The sequence below is a fragment of the Carassius auratus genome, chromosome 31 (assembly GCF_003368295.1).
Source record: "Carassius auratus strain Wakin chromosome 31, ASM336829v1, whole genome shotgun sequence".
Lineage (NCBI taxonomy): Eukaryota > Metazoa > Chordata > Actinopteri > Cypriniformes > Cyprinidae > Carassius > Carassius auratus.
This window is the reverse complement of record NC_039273.1, coordinates 10,959,014-10,980,356: the sequence shown is the minus strand read 5'-3', so window position 1 is coordinate 10,980,356 and position 21,343 is coordinate 10,959,014. Positions and strand designations below refer to the sequence as shown.

At 35.5% G+C, this 21,343-nt stretch overlaps 1 pseudogene; it reads left to right on the top strand.

The window, feature by feature from the left end:
* LOC113050530 (P protein-like) overlaps nt 1-19,612 on the top strand; it is a 74,320-nt pseudogene extending 54,708 nt beyond the window's left edge.
* The last annotated feature ends 1,731 nt before the right edge of the window (nt 19,613-21,343 follow it).

Sequence of the window (21,343 nt, the reverse complement as noted above, 5' to 3'; positions counted from 1 at the left end):
AATTACTGTACAATTATGCAATTGATATGCAATGATCCTTTCAAACTCTAGATTTTCAAAATTAAAAAAATACATATTTTGATATTTTTATGATGGAATTCCATTGTTTATGACAAATTTTAATCAAAGACAAAATATAAAAGGCATTTGAAAATAGTAAAAATGATGCAGGAATGGCAAATGACATCTGACAACAGTTTAAAACAGTTCAATTCCTAAGATAAGGGAACAAGCGTTGTGTTAACACACTATGGGGAAAGTCCTGTTTACTCTGATACTGAAGCCTGATTTGATAAACTTTGTGTAGCTGCATGAACCAACCGCCAAAAGCTTGGAGCTGACTGCTATATCCTGTCAGCTCTGAGTGCCATTTTGTCAGAATCTTTCGACTGAGGCAACAGTCATCGACTAGCATGCAGCCTTATAGCATGGCAGCCTACACAAAGCTTATTTCCTTATCTCAAGGATCTGATATTATGTAAGTAACCTGAGCACTCCCTTTCAAAAAGGCTCTCCCGTTGCATTAACACTATATGAGGAACGCACCAATCATGCTGTGCTATAAGTATGTGCAGAATGAAGCCCAAACTCAAGACATTAAGTACTGACTGACAGTCCTTGCAGGTCACCCACTCGCTTGACCGATAATAAAGGCAGAGGTGACAGGGGCCACAAGTTGGCTGATTGAAGCAGTTTGAAGGGAGGGCACAATGGGGCCCTAAGGACTATAGATAAGTCCCAAGTCAGAACAGTATGAGGGCGAGGCGGATCTCCAAAGCTCCCCTCAGAAACTAAATGATCAGGTCGTTTCTGGCAATTGACCTGTCATCTATGAGAGAGAGATTTGCCATAATAACTGCCACATACACTTTGAGTGTGGAAGGGGTGCACCCCTTGTCCAAAAGCTCTTGTAGAAAAGTAATCATGTAAGGCATGTCGCAGGAGGATGGGTCCTTATTCTGTGCTTCACACCCGTCAGAAAAGACTACCATTTAAAGCTGCACTAAGTAGACTTTGCCAAATTATGTTGATATTTGAAAGCACCAAAACAAACATGCCCATACCCTGATAGGACTTCGCCCCTATTTTGATAACTCCGCCCAACCCGTACATACACATCCCTTAAAGCGATGATGGCAAAATCTGCTATGCATGCCAGCCAAGATTATTCAAGCAAAAGTCAACACAGATTAGTTGTGTGAAACAAGCAAAATAAATGTAACTCACCTATCAAGAAGAAACAAAGCAACCTTGAATACCAATTCAAAGGCTTTCCCGCTCCTTGAGTTCTCTCCACCACTTGAAAGCTGCTTCAATATTTATGCATGCCCTAAATTTTGCCAGATCATAATCCTACTTTTTAATATTTTATTTTATTTCTAATCTGCCATCTATTGCTACCTATATTTGATCTGCTAATATTTGTCCTGTGCACTCACTGAGCGTTCTCTTCTCCCTATCATTACTAGACACTCCCCTTACTCCTGATTGGCAGAAAGTGTGTTTTTGGACTTGGTCAGACACTGTGGTCAAAAGTGTTTTTCAAATATTGCTTAGTGCACCTTTAAGGGCATAGAGATGTCTTATAGATGGAGCTGTAGCATCCAAAATGTTACTTACAATGTTAGTTACACTCACAGAGAACTGCAAAGACTCCAATATATATATATATATATATATATATATATTTATATGGAAAAATTCACTAGGCAAACATTCCTTTTTTTCATTAAAAATAAATGAATGCCTAAGTTTATACAGGCTATCAAAGTTATGCAAGATAATCATTCTTTTTTCTTTTTCTCTTTCTATTCAAAAGGAAATGGGACACTGATTGGAGCATCTGCAAATGTGGTGTGTGCTGGAATTGCTGAACAGCATGGCTATGGATTTTCCTTCATGGAGTTCTTCAGGTATTTGTGTTGGGCACAATTCTTTTTATTTTTTTCCCCACAGCTTTTATTACAAAATAGAGATTCTTTTGGGACCAGCTGTGAAGTTGAGCTCAAATTCCACACACATTTTCTGCTGTTTTGGTGTCCTTTCTGTAAAAACATTTAAAGAGACATGTTTAAACTCATGCCATTGTTTTAATGCATTTTTGGTAACACTACTAACACACTTTTGTTAACATTAGTTAAACTACATTACATACAGTAACATGAACTAACAATGAAAGAATAATAAAAATTTTATTAATCTTTGTTCATTTAACATTTACTACTATGCTATCATGAATGAATCAATGAACAGTTATATTTTTATTAATTAACTTAAAGTCTAATAAATACTGTAACACATAAAATGCTCATTGTTAGTGCTCACTGATAATTGTTTTTTTTTTACTACCGTTAAGTAAAGGGACCTTATTTTAAAGTGAATTTTTAATGCTAGTCTATAATTTTTTTATAGTCTATTATATCCCTCTATGATCGGTTACTTGATAATTTGGTTAGGTGGTCTCTTACTAAGTGAGCAGTTCTTAGCCAGAATAAGCTGTGATAAGCACCAGACACTTTCAGTGATTTTTTTTTTCATTCTAGATCAAAGCTAGTATTGCTAACAGCAAACTTACCCAAGATTGCCCTGGTGCAAGAGTCAGTCCCTAGCTTTATGTCCAGATGTTTATAGCCGTTCATGAACTCTCACTCTTCAGGGAAATCTGTGGCCAGTGGTATCTTAAGTGACACTTATGCCATGTTTCCACCGAAATTCCCTGGAACAAATGTACCAGAAACTTTTTTCCCCAGGAACTATTTTTCCCCCAGACCTGTTGCTTTCTGCATTTCCACTGCAGTCTAAAGTACCGTGAAGTTTAGGCAAATAGTCTAGTAACATAGATCTGCCCGTGTTTCTCAATAAAAAGTACGCACATTTCGGCGGTGGAAATGCGGCTTCAGGTAGTCTGTTTCAGGGTATACTCTGATACACTTTTTAGCAATCTGCTTCTTCCTGTCATGTTCTCCTTTCTCTTCACATTATAAAATATACCATTTAAAGGTGGATCAACATTGCAATCAAAAAGATAACTGCTTAACCAGCCCTTACAATAAAAATGCCACACAACTCATGACATTTTTGGTTGTAAACATATTTGTCTTTGTATGCTCCTTGAAGTCAATGTAAATTGATCATGTACATCGTGTCCCAAAAATATCCCTAAGCGTGTCTCTCTTTTTAAGACATGACAGACCTAGTTTTAGAGAGACTCTTAAAACAGCTTGATTTCAAGCACTCTCTAGTGTATCAACAAATACATCTGAATGTGGAAAATGAGCTGCTCACTGATTACCTCTTGGTGAGAGGCTTGCAGAGATATTCACTGTCTCTTTTGATTCGGTTCTCCTTGCTTGTCACCACCTGCTCGATGGAAGTGCTTTCCATGCAAATACAGATGCATGCAGATATCTGGCTTTCTCCCAGTTGGTGGGTGTTGGTGGTCAATGGTGAAAAAGAGGAAGCTGAATGCACATCTGATTGGACTGTGAAATGATCTCAGTGGGAGACAGTGAGGTCTTTCAATCTCAGTATATAAAATCAGAAAAGGAAGTTCAGACATGCCTAGCACAGAGCCAGACATGAAGGCACTTCACACTTTCACCATTACCTTTGAAATTTTGTGACTTTGGATTTACTTAAATACTACTGTACTTTGCCCAACTCCCTGTACTATATAAAATGGCTCATTCTCCATTAATTATTATTGTCAATTTTATTATCTTATTAATGTAATTTAAATTGAATGTAATTAAAATATATTTTGGGAGCTTTTCTTAGCAAATATCGATTTCTGTAAATAATTGCAATTAATTCTGTTAATTAATTGGCATATTCTGTATTTAATCAGATTATTGTTAGGTCATTTTTTATATTTTTTGTTATGTTTATATATATAGTACTGTGTAAAATATATAAACATGATTTATTTTATCGTAATGCTTTACGATAAGGTTACATTTATTAAATTTTTATTTATAATATATTTCAGATTAAACACTAAGGGTTCAATGGGTATCAATTTCATATCACGAATGAACAATTATCAATAATTTTAGGGCATTTTTAAAAATAAGTTTAATGAATTAACATTAGTCACTGTAAAATGAACCAGCATGACTTAAATAAGGAATTATTTAACGACAGGCCATTGAAAATAATGTATACCTGAATGCATAACCATATAATTCAACGTACTGGAGTCAATTATTCTGGTTATACTACGCTTACCACACCTCAAATATTGTTCAGATGTTGTATTTAAAGACAGTAATCAGGTTTTTGTCCTTAAAAAGCTCTTGTGAGTAGGATTAATTTCTTAGGCATGTCATCCAACATCTCCGTTGTTAATTCCAAGACATAATTTAAATCCTAGCAACGGAGGCTTGAGCCATTGATAGTAGACTAATAATGCAGTTAATAATTAGACAGAGAGAGAGAGAGAGAGAGAGAGAGAGAGAGAGAGAGAGAGAGAGAGATTAAGCTTGTGTGAATTAACTGAGTTTGTGCGTCTCTCAAAAGTGATCGGCAGCACCGTTTCTACCAATAGCGAAGCTATAGTTTCATCATCTTCAAGAAAAGGGCCGTTATTAGTGGGAATCGACGTAGCTTTTAAGCTGCTAAACTATTTTCCTGCTTAAATCGTCAGAGCAATGCCAAAAACACGTTTCTGTGCGTGTGTGTTAACGTGTATCCAAGTGTGTGTCTGTACTGTATGAGTGTGCGTCTGTATGGGGGCGATAATGGGAGAAATAAAGTATGTTTTCCGTACATAATAAAACATAACTGTGGCAAAAACATGGAATAATTTGTCATTTTTATCTAGTTTATTGTATTTATTTACTAGGCCAGTGTCGTTGTGGGTTTTGGTTATTTTGCTGTAGTTAGCTGTAAGGACCTTTGAAATAACGAAGTGATCTGGACATGTAATGTGGTTCTAATTGCACACCTTTAGGTTGTTTGTCAGCCAATCAGATTCAAGCATTCAATGTAGTATAATATGAATTAATATATTATATAAAATATTATATAAAATTAATTGTATTGTTAGTTCATGATGCCTAATAATAACTGAAGCAGGAACTAATACATTTTACTTTATTGTAAAGTATTACAAAACATAATAATATTTAAATAAAACAAATATAAAAATATGTAAATAAATAAACAATAAAATGAAATAATAAAATCTAATTTGTTTATATAATACTGTATATAGAGTATATTCTATAAATGTAATTAATATTTTAATATTTTTCCATGACCTAACAATCCATCTTCATTGACAAGCAGTTACTAACTATTTTGTAGTTCCTTTACTTGTCTGTCTAAGTGGCCATGGCACCTTTAAACCCTGAAACAGGAGAAATCGATATCATTAGACTGAGTCCAAGGCCCCTCGGCTCAACACAGCGAAGGAACAGGAGCTCAGTCTAAACTGCACATCAGACAGGGAGATAAGGCACATCAATTCAGGCTAAAGTTGGGAGTGAATCCAATCCGTCCTAGTGTTAGCAAGAACCACATCCTGCCTCACTCTTCACTTTTAGCTGAACGGCTGCCACTTGCTCTCGATTCTGTTTCAGTAATGAAGTACCTCTGCTAAGCCAAAGACCTGCTCACTGTGTGCACTCATGAAATGTATTCTCGGATTCCCTCCTTCCTCGTTCTAGGGCCCATAGGACTGTCCAGAGGCAGGTAGAGCAGCTGGGTGACTCTCGGCTGAGCCAAATGGGGATGGGCTGGTGGCAGCGGGGTGGGTGAGGGAGGAAGCAATCGCCTGTGGGATTTAATTTTTTTGGCAGTGCTAGGAAAACAAACAGGGTGGCAGCAGATGTTTTAGTAAATGGTCATTCATCATTAACCTCCCTCCTGCCTGATGCTCAGAGAGAATTCAAGTCATTCTTCTCAACCGCTGAATATTATCTGAACCACTTCTATACCTCTTCAGATAGAGTCCCAGAAGTATTTAAATTGCAATGTAATCCTGAACTTGAGAAGATTCACTTTTTGTATTTGGGGCCTGATTTGTGTGCCTTGTGACACTGTTCCTCACCTGATTTGTAAAATAACAAGATCACTTGTGTGGCTGACTCATTTATTTTATCCACAATCTAAGCATGGTATCTAAAATTTCTGCTCTAAAAGCCTTGGTCTGATCTGTTCAACTGTAAGTGACAGGAAGTCTTGCATTGGTGTCCAGATTTTATTAAACTGTGCATCACACTCTTTTCCTGTCAATCTCATGCCCTTTTCCGCTAACCCTAGCCTATCCCAACTGAGGCGATATTGGCTCGATATGACTTGCTTAGCTTTGCAGCCAAGCCCCTTGACCTCCATATATAGTTTTTCTTAGAAAACCACTGCTGACCATTTTCGGTGTAAGGAGGTTAGTCTGAATGACTAAGGCTTTGGGGACATGCTCTTAAAACGGAGCATGTTTGCCATACCATGGCAAGTTGCCTATATTGAGCACTTGTTTTTTCTCTCTCCAACATCCATCTTCTGCTGGCATTTTTTGTCTCTGGCCAAGCCCTCTGAGTGAACTGCAGAATTAATGAAGTGACATACGGCAATGTTTCCTGACCAGCTGTAAAACTTTAATGATGCAGAGCTTGTAAATTCATTGTCTACACAGTTACCTCACATTATTGTTGGGCTATATGTCTGACTCTTGACATCTTTACATATAAGTGTCACCTGAGCAGTTCCAAAATAGAGAAATGAACTGTAACAGTTTGATTGTATAATTTGTATATTTGCTTGAATTTTTTTTGGTCAGCAAGAGAATCTCTAATAATTTTAATGGAGGTGTTTTTATTTTACACGAATGAAAAGTTAGAATTTAGTAAAACTTCAGTAAGCATTTTAACTAGCTTCTCTGGTGCAGAAAATAAATCTAACATAGATTAAATGATTAGCGGACTTATAACTACTTATTAAAACTGTATTGTTTTATTTCATACCACAATACCTCGAGAGCCTAGGTTTGTAAATAATATAACATCACTTAACAAAATATAACATCACTTAACATAATATAATATGATATGATATGATATGATATGGAAGCTTTAGCCTAAGTTCTGCCAGGAAGACTCAATCACTTCGTCACTAATTACCTTCATCATTATCCAATCACGTCTTTATACTCCTGTATAAAAGATCGTACTTACACATGTTTGAGTTCGCAGATGCCAACGCGACAACAACCTCCACCCTCCCCACCACCACCAGGATGGTCCTGTCCTTACCTTCCAGGGGGGGTCTGCTGCGCCCCTGCCTTCGTCTTCAGGCAGGAAATGCAGATTCGCTACCCTCGGATTACGAACCATGGACGGGGCCTTCCGCCAAAGAAATTTATAATTGTGCTCGCTGAGCTGTCAATAAATGTATGCTTCGTACATTCCTCTATCTCCCGAGTCTTTCTGGTAGAAATAATATTCTGTGCTTTAGTGCTGTAAAATTGTAAAATTTACACACTTCAGCTTTAGTATTATTTTTATTTTTATTAGCAGTAGTAGTATTCTATTTTTCTTTGCATTCTCTTGTTAGGACCTATATGTAGTATTTAATTTAAACAAAGTACTGAAATGTAAGTTTTGATGAAATGAAAACTTGCCAGTAATGCATGTATTTTATACATAGTATTTGCATCTGAACAGATAAACGCAGATAAACAGTTGATGTAACCAAAGACAACAGAGACAATACTGGCTGATTTACGTGGAAAGGCCTTCATCCTGTTGTTTCCAATAGATGAAGCCCAGCTTTCCTCTACTGCTGATCTCCCATGTCATGTGATGTAATAAGCATTCCCATTTTCAACTGCTGTGTCTCAATACCCCTGTAGCACAGACAATACCAAACCTGTGCGTGGAGACTGCAGGTATGTAATCTTCATTTGGCACTGACTCAATTACTTGCCCTGTATGGTAAATAAAGAACAATGAGTCCCATTCTGCATAGACCACCACAGACATCCTCTCCTCAAGATGAAATAGCCGTATACAACTGGACACCTTAAAGAGAGAATAATAGAGCAGATCTTTTTCACTGCCTCAGTCAGGATCCTTCTTACTACCTTCTGGCTTTAAAACAATATTGAGTGCATTTTGCAACAACTCAAGTGTTAATTTCATTGTTGTATAGTGCATTGTGTAAGGACAGCTTTCCAAGTCTTGTGCAGGGCAGGTTGGGAAAAGGAAAGTAAAGATGGCCCCACTTTATAAGTGGCCTTAACTATTATGTACTTACATTTAAATTAATAATTGTGTACAGTGCACTTATTGTTTACATACGTTTTTACTCTGTACTTATATAAAAAAATACTTGCATGTAATTACATATGTAATTAATTTCTGTAATTACATTTATAATTACACTGTTGATCCATCCCTTACACCTTAAGGGATGGATTATGTTTACCCATAACACCAAACCTTACCCATATCCCACCTCAATAACAGCAAGTGTTTTGCAATATAATATTAACACAATAAGAACATTGTACTTATGTTTTTATGTAAGTTAAAAAATAAGTTTTCTTGAAATGTTTTTCTTTAGTTTTCAATCCATGAAAGTGTACTTTTGCAACTCTGGAGATTTTGATTTTATTGGAAGCACATATACAGTAAAAAACCAGGGAATGGTTCATGCATGCAGCATTTTATGATTCATAGTGTGTTACACCTGATTTAGCCAAATCAAATGCACTCTAGAGTGAGACCGAGACTCTTTTGACAGACCACCATATACCATAACAAATCTTAGTTTGATGATCATAAGAAGTGATTGCATTCTGTCCTTAAGTTGTAAAAGCACAATTCACAAAAGTTTTACAATCAGTTGTTTTTTTTCTAGCTTGCTTTTTCTTTTTTTTTCTCTTGGTAAACCTGTGTGATAAAAATAGACAAAACAAGACAAGAATTGCATTGCATATGATCATATGCTAAAAGACACTGTCTATGATCATATCTCAAGAGATGTTCTTCATACAAAAAGAATGCAATATTCGGCCACTTACTTTGGCTGTGGATGTAAGACTGCTTTGATTTTACTGAAAGATTCAGTTTCACCAAGATAGTACAGAAATTCTCAACTGTTTCAAGTACCATTTGTAATCTTGGACTTAGAGATTATAATTGTACAATTCTTCCTGTAATTTTTGAGAACTGAGCCACTTGATGATTCTTTTACAGAGTCACTCACACTATAACCACTTTTTTAACCTTTATGTGATAGCTTTTAGACGTAATAATGATCGCTGCCCATTCAGACCTTTAATGATCAAAGTTTCATGCTGTTACCAAGCTGTAATAAGATCCCTTCTCCATGCCAAATTATATCACCCTCCCATTTGTTTGAAGTGTTGTGAGAGTCTTGGCCTCGGAGGAATGCTTGTTTGAGATTGGACTACATGCTAATGGATTTCCTCTTTAACATTCATTTAGGAACAAAAAGAAAAGGCTTTTAGAAGTTTATCCTGATCCTGATGTTTCAGTCACTGTTTTTTTTTTTTTTTTTAAGGTGCTGTACTTCTTAAGGCTGTCAATCTCAAGTCTCATGTGATTTTGTGTGTGTGTGTTTTAGGGCAAGTCTCTGAAAAAATAATTAGGAGCCCATTATTGCAGATGGGGAGGACCTAGATTGATACTATTTATAGCCTCTGTAGTGTCACATTGGAAGCATGATGGATGCTGTCAGGCTTCTGTTATTAAGGGAGGGAGTAAGTGGCACACCTGGGTATACAGGTTTACAGCAACTGAAGATTAGTGTTTTATATATATATATATATATATATATATATATATATATATATATATATAGAGAGAGAGAGAGAGAGAGAGAGAGAGAGAGAGAGAGAGAGAGAGAGAGATATGCAGGCTTTGAGAAGAACACTCATCAATGTGTGTACTGTGTCCCCTTTTTTACTGTCAAAGGAAATAACATAGAATTATTATTAAACCAAAATGATTTGGTTAGTTTAATTGTTGATTAGTTTTAATACTAATATGCTATTAAACTAATATGCTATTAACAAACTAGGCATCTATATTCTTTAAGTATTGTGTAGTGTATACAGCTCAGTTATACCCCTCAGCTGGTCTACCTCCACAGATTTCTAAAAGTTCTTACATTTTTAAAGATGATATTTCAGAGAGCTCCATTACATTTTTCTTTTCTCCTGTCATTTCTAATGAGTCTTTATTCTGCTACCACTCTTATAGCGATGGAAAATGCAGGCCTAAATAGCATACACGACACCAACAAAACTTTTCAAATCATTTCCAGTTGTATTTCTCATCATTGTGGTCAGTTTTGGTGCAAATGCAAAATTAATTTATGAAAAGACCACACTCCCAGATATAAAGCCAGAGTGAACTGTGATTTCAGAAGCTCCATTTCATTGCTTAAAATCATTAATAATAATTTTTTGGAACATGTAATTTCCTTACCTGTAAGTAAAAGGATAATTCTTTAATCTTTTTGGATTTAATGATAGATTTTTTGCAAGAAATAGAGGTGTGTGGTCTGACCTCAAAACAGAGACAACAACACAGCGAGACAAAATGAATCTTACAGACACTAGTAATTCAATTCAATTCAAGTCAAGTTTATTTGTATAGCGCTTTTTACAATGCAACTCGTTACAAAGCCACTTTACAGAATATTATGTTTCTACAATATTTAGTAGTACCTTATATAAGTGGTGAATGTCAGTTTGTGCACGTATGACAGGATTTGTAGAAAAATTAATACAAGACGTAGTCAGCCAGATGATGAACATTATTAATATTATAATAATAATTATTATTATATGATGCAGTCACACTTGTAGCAATATTAGTTGTAATGTTTGTTTTCTCCTAATGTTTCCTTTTCTTCTTCTTCTTCTTCTTTTTTTTTTTTTTGAATATCGGAATTATGTTTGATATATCATAAAACAAGTAACTAATCAATTACTGAATTCAACTAGTTAATCTAGATTTGTTTCAAAATTCTTATGATTTGTGAGTAAAAAAAACAAACAAACAAACAAAAAAAAAAAAAAAAAAAAAATATATATATATATATATATATATATATATATATATATATATATATATAGATAATCTTATATAATCAAATAATATATCTGTTTAACTGTTTTAAAAGCAGGAACATGTTTTATGTAAACGGACCCTAAGAAATGTGTCCATTTGGTGTCAGATATACCTAAAACCAGTTTAATTAGTTAATCAGTGCTTCTTAATATTAATAAGATATATAAACAAATCATTGAGAAATTTCAATATGTAGTCTTACACATCCCTATTTTTCATTCCCACATGGTCTCTTTCCCTCATGTATTGGTATGAATATACTTATATCTCTGTGCTTGAGAGGAGAATAGCAGCATGTGTGTGTGTAACCATGGGCAATCGTTGTCCTATTGTACAAACAAACCCAGAGCTTGGATCACATTGTTATTCCCAGTACCATGCCAAGCCACTTTGGCCTTCAAAATCCATCATGTGCCCCATAACACTGGCATGTAAGATAATGGTGGATGTCCAAATGACAAACCATCTGGTGTGCCTTTTGAAAAGTACAGACTGATGACAATGATGGCATTTATAGTAATGTCTGAAATATCAGGCTTAATCAACACTGACCTTAATTTCCACTCACTACCGTGTCTTTGTCTGACTTTGAGAAAGTCATTTCCTTCCCTATTTTTAATGGTTTTCCCTTTTTTTTCCTCTCCAGTTAAAATGTTTCAGAAAATTGCCAATCTGACGCATTCTGAGCCGCATGAGATTAGGAAATGTTGTGTACATCAGCAATCTTGTAGTGAGAGTGGGTGAGATTGTGGCAGATAGCTTTTCCTTATTTCATCGCATGTTGGAGATGTTGAGGGTTTTTAACACAAATGTGCCACATAGTCGATAGCCTTGAGCAAGGAAAGCTGGACAAAATGGATAAACTAATCATAATTTTTTTCCTCAACTCAAAACAGATTTTTCCCCAAGGTCATGCATATGGGCAGTGGTGGAAAGAGTACTGAAAATTTGTACTTAAAGCTGCAGTAGGGAACTTTTGAGGCTCTAGCGGTTAATAAACAGAACTGCTTGCGTCTTGCGGAAGAACATCGTAGCCGGAACTACTTCTCTCTGTTTATGTCTATGAAGAATCACAAAGGTACAGGGTTACTCCGCCGCGGTACCCCCGAAACAATCTAAAATAGTGCGAATATAAACACTTATTATAGGTGTACCCTAGTGATTCAGGACAAGCTAAAAACACGGTTTGGAAAATGGATTCATGGTGTACTCGCTTATTATGTTCATTTTTCTACATTTTGAACACAAACAAAGTTTGTGCAGCTCTGATTGGTTGCTTTTTACCGGGAGCGGATGACTTTCTGCAAATGGCAATAGGACCACTGGGAGGAGCCAGAGGAGCTTGATTTTTTTTCACAGATTATCTGTCTCATATTCTACTGTCAGGACATAATGACAGGTGTAACAAATATGTAAAAAATATATTTTTACAAAAGTTACCTACTGCAGCTTTAAGTACAAGTACTGTTACATTGATTAAATAATACTCAATTACAAGTAAAAACTATCAAACCAGTACTTAAGTAAAAGTAAAAAGTACTTAGTTACTACTAGTTACTTTTTAGCTGGTGATATTTAATTACCAAAAAATATTCATATCAAAGATCTATGTAAATGGATAATAGCAACTTTGAACAAAACCCAATTTTATCTTATTGACAAAGTATGTTAATTAGTGGTCATGATACAGGGATTTCTAACTTCAATACCTTGGTTGGATAGGAGTGGTTAAAGGGGTCCTATTATGCTCTTTTACAATAACTTGAATTTGTTTTGGGGCTGTACTTGAACATGCTCTCATGCTTGGTAATTTTCCACATAATTTACATTATTACAATACCTTTCTCCCCAGCTTGGCACAAATGTCTCGATTAGTTCCAGGTTTTATGAAGACCTGCCTTCCGAAAAACAAAATGTGTTGTGATTGGTTAGCTGTCCCAGTGTGTTGTGATTGGTGAACATAGATAAGGATGGCATCAATATTGCCATATCAATTTGATATTGTTTTGGAAAACAACGCTGTAGTCCAGACAAGCTGTTTATTGTAGTTCTTGAAAAGGGATTTAAAAAAAAAATCTCCCTTTGGAGTGGACTTTGAGATGTGTAACTTTGTAGATCTTTGTTATGCCCAAACATACACACTACACACCGACTAAAATTCAAAAAGAGAAAAAGCATAATAGACCCCATCAAGAATATCTGTTTGTTACGTCTGACATCATCCTTCACTACTTCTGGGACATAATGCTCTGTCAGACGCCCCTTCAGAAAACAACAACCTGATTCAGCTAAAATATTAGTGAGCACAGAGACTGTAGAATGCACAGTAAATTACGCTTAGATTAAATAGGAAATATTAATGAAATAGTGTTAATAAATGGCTGCTGAGATAGTATTCTCAAGTGAAATGAGTAGAGGCTTGGACATGGAAATAGCAGTCCTAACATCATGGCTTAACAAGAGGATTCTCCCAAGCCATCAAACTGGATTCATCAGAGCAAGAACACCATACCAAAGCCGGAAGCGATGGCAGACTATTTTGTTCCCAGTGTATTGACTTGCATGGTTCAACTATTTGCTACAAGACTAGTACTGTGCACTAAAAAAGCTGGTAGGGTTATTTTTAATTTCATGATGTACAAACATTTTCAACACCATTGGCAAAACCTCCACATACTGTATACTGCCATATACCTGTAGATATATTTTTTTGTCCATCCATTTGTATAAGTTAGGCCTAGTTTTCTGCGATTACATGACAGCGTTCTCATGTTGCAATAAAGCGCTTGTCATATTTGTACAGGAATTATTACAATTATGCCGAATACCTGCAATCCCGTGCAGACATTCAGACTGTTATTGACAGGAGGCTGATGATTGTCAAACCAACTCGGAGAGAAGAGAGAGAGAGAAACGCAGATTGTATTGGTGTATATTGGGTAGATACTGTGGAAAATGAATAATGGAACCGTGTCAGATATTTCAGTATCGGTATCAAAATATAGATATTTATGATAACACTACCATGTAGTTTGTTTCTCCAAGCTCTGAGTCCATAAATGACGCTGAGCTCCATCTCTGTCTGATCAGCTCTTCACCCGCTGCAGCGGCGCTGTTCTCGGTTCAGACATCAGCGTTTTGATTCGTCCGTTTACGATCTGATATTTTTATTGGTTACTGAAGTACTGTCAAAAATTTAATATCAATTCAAATTGTGGGCGTACTCCGTAACGAACTATAATTAAAAGTAACGAAGCAGATTATTTTGCTTAATTTGTACTTAAGTACCAGTAAAAGTACAGCTTTAAAATATACTCAAAAAAGTACAAGTACCCGAAAAAAACTACTTAATTACAGTAATGTGAGTAGTTGTATTTCGTTACCTCCAACCACTGCATATGGGTGTTGTGGTTTACCAGTAAAGATCTCAGCTTATAATTCAAAGGTTTTAACTTTGAACACCATTAGCATGCTGTGGGTTAGCTGTTAGACAATTTCATCTTGAAATGTATTTTTGTACATGTTATGCATTACTAGAAATTCATATAAAATCAAAATGGAACCCTATTGGGTCACGTTGTTTTTTTGAGCACTTCAATGTTATGGTTTTAATCATGTATATAGGTGCTGGTAAAAATGGTAAAATACCTGTGCTTATAATTGAAACCTTGTTGATTTAAAACCAAGAAGGCACAATTAATGAGCTGCCATCATTTTGCCCTTGAGCAAGGTATTTAAACTCAGGACACTGATTGCAACCGTAATGTAAAAAAAAAGGTAATTGGGTCACTTTAGATAAAACATCTGCTAAATGAATAAATGTGAATGTCAGGCATTGAATAGCTTGAAAGACTGCCTCAATACGCATGTTGGAGTCATCTTTGTCCCCTAAACGATTTGTATCACCTTTGCAAGACTTTTAGTCACATTACTCTTCTTTCCATTAGGCCTCTAAAGTTGTAAAAGCATGACTTTGATTTTTAGGATGGTTTATGCAGTACTTAGTGCCATTTAATGTGCTATTTATTCATCCAGTTTAACAAACCACATTCTCACACTCTCGAATCCTTGGTTTCACTGCACATCGATTTGTCCACTTCACTACTTTTGAATCAGTCACCTGGCTGCTTCATTGACATCACTCAAATTGTGTATTAGCCAGCTGACCTGCCCTCACACCCATGGCATGTGCACCTGCTTTGATGTATGTCTCACAAATGCCTCCTTATACAAATAATACACACCTGTTCCTTCTGCAGTCCAGCACTTAGCCTCCCCACCTGTCTTCTGGAAACTGAACACCTTTTTTTTTCCTGGACCAGCTGTGATCTTTGCCATACTTACATGAATAGGCCTTTAAATATGTGCTTTCCAATAATCTAATTTTAGAGAATGTTAGAAAGAGATAAAGTAGAAGACAGGAAGTGCTGGAGGACACTATTCCATTTGGGATTGTATTACGCTATTACCCTCATGTCTCATTTTCTGTCTAGTTTTGTGTGCTTTGAAAGCCCCTTTCTATGGACACTTTCACTGATTCCTTATTTAAAATCCTTTTGTGTGTGTGTATGTGTGTTGAAGGGAGAAAATAATTATGTACAATTCTGGTTTAAATTCAGTTTTGCTTTACATGTATGCATTTCGCAGACATTTTCTAAACAAAACATTAAGGAGTATGTTTTATCATTTCATGATAATTGAACACATGATCTGGGAGTCGCTCGCAGCATGATATATATATTATTAATATTTTTGGAAGGTATAGTTAACCAAAAGGGAACATTTGTGAAAGTGTTCTTAAAAAAAAAAAAAAAAAAAAGTGAAAAGTTTAGAAATGTCTTTCCTGATTCTGTCAAGACAACTTTTTCACTGGAGAAAACAATTTCATGGATAGATTTTTTTTTCAAACAATTTATTTAATTTAAAAACGTTTTAATAATAATAAATGTATTAAAAACACACAGCTTTTCGATTCACAAACTATTAATTGGACTGTTTTGGACATTCTGATGGCACCCATTCACTGCAAAGGATTCAATGGTGAACAAGTCATGTAATGCTAAATTCATCCAAATCTGTTCTGATAAAGAAACTCATCTGCATCTTGGATGGCCTAAGTTTTATTCCTTTAAGCAACACCTAAACTTAGCACTTTTTTTGATGAGTTGTTTGGTTTAAGATAGTGATTTGCAACATTTTAAGGAAAACTTGTTTCTCCTTCTCTGGCTCTTCTCTGGATTTTTTGCTCTTTTTATCATCCACTTGCTTTCCATCATCCTCTCAATCAGTGGCCACTTTCTCTTCTGAGCTTGTTGATTTCTTTATGCCCCAAATGCTCTGTATTTACCCATCCACTCAGTCAGTATCCACCAAGCTACTGAAGGTATGCACTCGGTATAAATGGATGTCCAGAGCTTTCAACCTTTCAAGTGCTTTGTCCTCTCAGCAGCTCTTTCATTCATTCATTCATTACAGAATTCATTCATTCATTCATTACCCTTTTTACAGGACTTTTTTCCCTTTCCCTTTCAACAACAAGATCTGAAATTTATGAGCTATCAGAGAAGTAAACAGAACAGAAATGATTAAAACTGCAATGTGGATTTTTAGTGTTCTGTAAAAAGATTATTTTCTGGGGCAATAATAAAACAGAGTAAATGTTTTCATAGACTCAACTCATGTGCTATTATTATACTATAGACTTTAGTCAGGGACTAAGAATGAAAATGCGGCAAAATGAGGCTTTAAGTGATAGAAGTATGATTAATGGATTGTACCATGTTTAATAATATATTATTTAATGATATATTATTATATTATTATTGTTTAGATAAAACTTCCAATAGACAAAAAAAAAAGTTGTGAGTTTTGGCAATTACATGATCTGTGACATTTATACAATGGATGTTATTGTAAGGACTGTAAGGTTATCCCTCATAGCCTGGTTTCATAAAAATCAACGTGACTTCTAACCTGACTAAGGTCTAGAAAATAGTATAATGACAATTATATAGAATCCTCATATGGGTCTTTATTCTTACAAATCTGTTAAATGGACAGTACTACCAATTAGTCCACATGACCTGTGTATAATATTTTAAATTAATTAAATTCTTTATTTGCTGATAATCCTAATCTTCCCCTCCGGTGAGCTGTTAAATGGAGAACTGCTGGAACCAGATAATTTAATCAATGAGGAAAGTCTAGTTCATGAGCAAATCATTTCGATACAAGAACATTCCGATTCGTGAAGAAAATGATGAGCCTGATTTGTCAACTGAATCATCTTATTACTTTAAAAGAATTAAATTCATTTCCTGATTTGTTTCAATAACCCAGTCACAGCAACATTCGAATTAATGGCTCACTAAAGCTATCATGTGGCTTAAAAAGACATGAACTATTGCACAAATGTGCTATAGACCTTAGTTCCCTCCCCACTTCATATCAAACATTTTGTAAAGTTTTTTTAAAACTTATTTATTTGTTTACTTTTAACTTTCTTATATGAAACAAGAGCAATATATAGATGCTGTAAAATTACCATTAAGTGTTCCACAACAAAATAGTAGCACACAGTTTTAAAATGGGCATCAGGGAGAGTTAATAGTGACAGAATCTCATTTATATTGGTCTTGATTATTTGATAAAGGGAAGGTTGGGCACAAACATTGTTTTGAAAACAGATTATAGCTCTCTGTGTATTTTCTGTTTGCTATTGTCCATTTTCCCTTTAGAATCTGTTGATTTCTTTTGTACTGATTTACCCAACAGAGTGTTCTTCTGCTGTTGACATGTGAGGTTGGATGGCATGTAGTGTAATCCTCATGGACAGACGAGACGTACAGTAGCATGTTGAACCGAGGGTCAGAAGGGCACTGATGCATGCTGATCAAGTGTGGAGATTAGGCCAGATTCCAGTTGTAATTACAATGGTGAATCCACTCTCCAGATGGATGCTTTTACAAGCGAGCACAAGAAGGATGGTCCACACGTCTCTGAGAGTTGATGGCTTTGAGGAAAGCCGCTTATGTTTAATGGGGGGACGAGTATCACCAGTCTATTGCGTCTCCAGCCTTTGACTTCATCGTTAATGCCTGGAGATCATACTTTTAATGCTGTTGTCCCCTGCATTTGACTCTGCCATAATGTTCAAAGACTTACACTTTAATACCACTTCGATGAAGCGGGTAACATGCCTGCCACGCTCCTCAGCAGGAGAGCTTTTGAGACCCCTGCTGTTCAGAATAGAATCCCACACACACACACGCACGCACGCACACACACAGCCACACACACACACACACAAACAAATGCACTACAGAAGTGGGTATAATGCAAAACTGCTCCGAAATTGTCCTATGAGCAACAAAGGAGGAATGAAACAGAGAGATGCTGGGTGATGTTGAGTGATGAACTTTCAGTAGAACACAAGAATACAGTCTTTCATTAAGAAAAAACACTAAGCAGATTCTTTTCCCAAAAGCTTTGTGTTGAATTCTCCCTTCAAACAGAGTGGGTTTTATAGGCTCTGTAAGTTTCAATTTTCATCTTCTTACGAACTTTCATGTAGGGACTCATAATATTAATCTCTCTGTGTTCTATTTCACAGATTGGGCTTCCCCATGATGCTGATGACCTGTACGATAGCCATGTGCTACCTGCTTGCAACTCACATCGGACTTCACTGGAACACTTAAATGTTCCCTCGACATGGGGAAGCAAAAAATGACACATCTGTTCTTCTTGGAAGGATCCATAAAGACTTAAACTTTGTAGACCTGGTTCATCCTGAAAGACTAGGATTTACATGCAGGAGAGGTACAATAGAAGATAAACCATGGGAACATCTGATCATCTGCTGTATTCTAACAGGTGCAACACACTGCTATGGTGCTACTGCTGCTTTGTGATAATACTACAAAGAGATTTATTTTGTAAAACCTGTATATATTTGCCAAAAAATGCTGAAAACCAGAAGATTCCTGCTTATATTATTTATTGATGCACCGTTTGAATTATGACCTTTTCATTTTTGAGGCATCTGCTGAAAGGGATCTTCTGTGGCCCACAATTGTTGAAATGTTGGACGGTTTAGAATTCTAAAAATTACATTATTTACATAATTTACCATATTCAGATAATCTACATAGTTATCAATTTATTTCATGTTGAAAATGTGTGCATATAAATTGAAATGGAAAGGTTATATATTATATTATATATTAATATTATATTATATTATGCATAATTACATAATTACATACATTACACAGGAAATGTTACATCCCTCATCATACTGTGATGACGTGTGTCCCAGCACGACAAGACAAAAACAATAAAACCCATTCTTATTATAATGACTTACACTTATTTCTTATATCTTAAGCGTTGCATATTGCGTTGCGTAAACATGAACCATGTCTGTATTTGTGATTGGAGAAATAAAAATCGCTACTTTAAACTGCTTCAAACTTGCATTTGAATCATCAGTGGCAAATTCTTTACGTATTTAAACGTACTTGCATAATGTGAGTCATAAGCGCCAGACTGTCCTTGCAAATTTATATGTGGATAAATGATAAGCAGTAAATTATAACTTCACTTTAATGTATTCGATTTTTAATTTATTAAACTGCTGTACAATATAGCCTACCTGTAGATGTTATATCTGAGAATAGTTATAAATAATAATTAATAGTTGTAAATAATATAGTTGCCCTTGGCAGATTTTTTTTATTTTTGCCCATTGTGTGCATCAGTTGGCTGCTTGTCTCTATGTTCTGTGACTGGGACCATTTTACAGAAAAAAAAGAAAAGAAAGTATGTTCCATCAAACGTCACTCGAGAATTTGTTTCAATGTCTTGCAGAACATGTTCAATTATCAGAACATATCAGACAAAGCATCTCAATCATTTCCAGCATCTCAATCACACATGGGAAGAAACAGTGATCTCATAACTACTTTCGGTTTAAAAGAGAAAAAGGCATTACATCATGAGACAACTGTAGTGCTTTAATTAGCGTCAGTTGCGGTATGTTCGTTTTTGCTTCCTGTTCTGTAAAAATGTGAATTGTGGGATATGCAGAGCATGACAAATGGATCAATAATTGTAATTTACCCATTTGTTTGCTCATCACATGTCTGCTGCATATCTTGAATGCACATTATCAGTGAGTGAAGTTGAGCATGCATATCACCACACTACAAGAAATAGCTGGAATGCTGGAAGTAGAGGAAATGAATTCAGCAAACATGTGCTGATTACCTCCAGCAGCCATAAAATGTCACAGGCAATACTGGGCAATGGAGCATTCACTCAGAAACCAGAATGCCTTTGCCTATTCCCTTGTTTCCATAAATTCCTAAATCCATAATTCCATATTTAATTCATAAGAGGCAGTGCTTTTTTCCAATCTCATACTTCAAATACTTTTGATCCATGTAAACTTTTGATCACAGATTTAATATTTTCGAGGGAAGGCTGAGATCTTTATATTTTTGGCAAAACTTTTAAGTCACCACCCTATATAGAATGTTCTTCACAAAGACAAATGAATTTCTGCAACATAAGAAAAAAAGGCATTCTTTGTACATACAAAGTAAAAATGTATTAATGTACAAAACAAAGTAATATTTATGGTGTCAAACAATAGCAAAAAGTCTATTACCATTTCTTTTGACATAATTATGACTTTTTATCTCATAAATATGATATACCGAAGCATGATTTTTTTCTTTTAATGGCAGAAATGGGCTTCCATAAACAAGAAAGCAAACAAGCCAAAGAAACCGTGAGAAGACTTTAAGCATCATCTAACAGCAATTTTAAGTGTCACACTTACATTGATCAATTAACCAATCATCTAAAAGCATAATTTTCAGCAATCTGGATGGGTGACAGATAAATCTGGCACATGGTTTACCAAAAATAAAATGACTTTTGGAGTAATAATACAAATTGATTTTATTCCGATATCGTGCTATACCACCCTCGATGGCAGCTTAAGGATCTACAAATACAAAATAATTGAATCTCAGGAAGATACAGCTGTGGTTGTGAACTTATAATACAGTTCTACTGTGTGTAGCATTTTATATGTACAGTATATGTGGTTTGTTGTGTAGTGTGTGTGTGTGTGTGTGTGTTTATCTCTGGGAACTGGCTGCAAAGAGAGGATGCTAAAAGGTAAATCAGTTCTCCTCTGAGTCAGTCTCAAGCACACTGGGTTAGAGAGT